Raw genomic sequence first — 2,575 nt, 5'->3', positions numbered from 1 at the left:
AACCTCTCATACAACATGCCCAAAGTATGTCACACAAAGTTTTTCTTTTTAACTCCAAGGAGCACACTGGTTGCACTTTCTCCAAGACATAACTGTTTGTTCTTTTGGGAGTCTGTGAAATATTCAGTACTTTTTTCCAACACCACAACTCCAAGGCATCAATTCTTCTATTATCCTTATTTATTAGCCAGCTCTCAGTTGCACAGCAAGTAATAGAGAAGATCAAGGCTTGGATCAGGTGCACATAAGCCTTTAAACTTACATAGTTTCTCTTTAGCACTTTGAAAAGGTTCTAGCCTGCTGATTTTCCCAATGCAACATATCTTTTGATTTCTTGGTTGCTGGTACCAAGGGTATTGATCGTGGATCCAAGCAAGATGAAATTGTTAACGGCTTCAATCTCTTCTCCATTTTTCATGATGTTGCCTATTGACCCAGGATTTTTGTATTCTTAATGTTTAAATGAAGTCCATATTGAAGGCATGTCTTTGATCTTCTGCAGCAAATGTTTCACGTTATCCTCCCTTTAAGAGAAAGCAAAGTTGTGCAAGCATAATGCAGGTTGTTGATGAGTCTTCCTCTTATCCTGATGCCACCTTCTTTCTTGTCAAATTCAGCTTCTTGAATGATCTGTTGAACATACAAATTGAAAAAGTATGGAGAAAGGATATAACCCTGAAGCACAACTTTCTTGATTCTGAGCCATGCTCTTTTCAGACAACAGGTTCTTGGTCTGGGTATAGGTTTTGCATGCACACTACTGAGTGTTCTGTGATTCCCAGTCTTCTCAACATTAGCCATAGTTGGAACATACTGAATTTGGTTTCAGGTGTCTCCCAAGGATTCTGAGAGGATCAAGACTGTGTGAGCAAGTGTTTGGTTTTGGTTTTGTTGGGTTTTTTTTGCAAGTATTTTATAAACTGACAAAAAAAGCCAAGCCAAACCTACTACCCTGACTAAATTAGATTCATACTGACTCTCCATTGATTTCTCAGCCTGTAAAGTTTTACAGAAGAGACTGTCCAAGTTTCTGGCACTTAGGGACTAGTAGATTCAAATTGCATATTCCTCAGTTAGCACTACTCCTCTTCTTGTTGTTAGATACCACTGAGTCTAGTATGCTTATAGTGACCCTATGAACAATAGATCTGAACCCTATCCTACCTGGTGCCATCCTCATCTCTGATATATACATACTCAAGCCCATTGCAGCAGTCTCTGTGTCAATCCACCTGGTGAAGTGTCTGCCTCTCTTCTGTTGTTCTATAGTACCCTTCTCCAAGGAATAGCTTCTCCTGACAACATGCCCATAGTTTGTGAGATTAAGTTTTGCCATCTTTGCCTCCACAGAACACTCTGGCTGTACTTTCTCCAAGACATCTGTTTGTTCGTTTGGCAGTTCATGTGATATTCAGTATTCTTCCCCAACATCACAGCTCAAAGACATCAATTCTTATACTGTCCTCCTTATTCCTTGTTTAGCTCTCAGATATATAGCAAATGTTTGATAAATGATTGAAAAGACCATGGCCTGAATCAGGCATACTTTAGCTCTCAACTAATATCATTGCTCCTCAGTAATTGGGAAAGGCCCCTGATTGCAGATTTTCTCAGTGCAAATGTGTCTGTCTCCTGATCTCCTAACTGCTGATACCAAGGATGTTGATTGTGGATCCAAGAAAAAGTCGTTGACATTTTCAATCTTTTCTTCATCTATCATGACAGTTGCCTGTTGGTCTAGTGGTGAGAATTTTTGTTTTCTTGTTGTTGAGATGTAATCCATATTGAAAGCTGCAGTCTTTGATCTTCTGCAGCAGGTGCTAAGTCCTCCCCACTTTCAGCAAATAAGGTTGTGACATTGTATAGTGGAAGTTGTTAATGAGTCTTCTTCCCATCCTGACGAAGCAGCATTTTATTTGGGTTTTGTTTTCCAAGACACCACCCTAAAGGTGGTTAGAGAAGACCTTGGGCACAAGAAGGACTAGGTCCTGGGGTCAAGCGGTTCACTACTCTTCTAGGGCTCTTTAAACTGGCAATGAGACTTTGGTAATCCAAATACCATTATTATTGTACATAGCCACAGCGTGAAGAGGCCGCTGTATGCTACAAAGGTCGAGCGTCTGACATATGGACAACACCTAGTCCTGTCCACAGCTCAGCGACCTACCAGCTAAGCTACCTCTCCTCCAGCAATTAAGCACTCTGAATCCCCTCATCTATAAAACCAGGATAATAAGATCTAGTTCCCTGGCCACTGTGACGTTAAATGAGGCAAAGCTCGCTAAGCACTCGGCCCCGTGTATATAGTAGCAGGAGCTCAGTAAACGTTAATAGTATTTCTATTAACTAGTCTCGTGATTGACATAATGGGGCCAACGGGGAAAGGAAAGAATAGATTGTTTTGGTCACGGTGGATGGAAGGCGACGAGGTGGTCAAAGACCCTTTCAGAGGGTACCTAAAACCGCAGTCTAGGTGACCAGCCAACCTTCTCAACAGGCAGAGGTTAAGCCGGAGCCGTGCAGGGAGCGGGGGCGCGCGCGGTGGGGCGGTGCGCGAGGGCCCTGCACGAACCCC

This window comes from Elephantulus edwardii, unplaced genomic scaffold (assembly GCF_000299155.1).
Source record: "Elephantulus edwardii isolate Elephantulus edwardi_28Jun2011 unplaced genomic scaffold, EleEdw1.0 scaffold00028, whole genome shotgun sequence".
Classification (NCBI taxonomy): Eukaryota; Metazoa; Chordata; class Mammalia; order Macroscelidea; family Macroscelididae; genus Elephantulus; species Elephantulus edwardii.
This window is presented reverse-complemented; position numbering follows the sequence as displayed.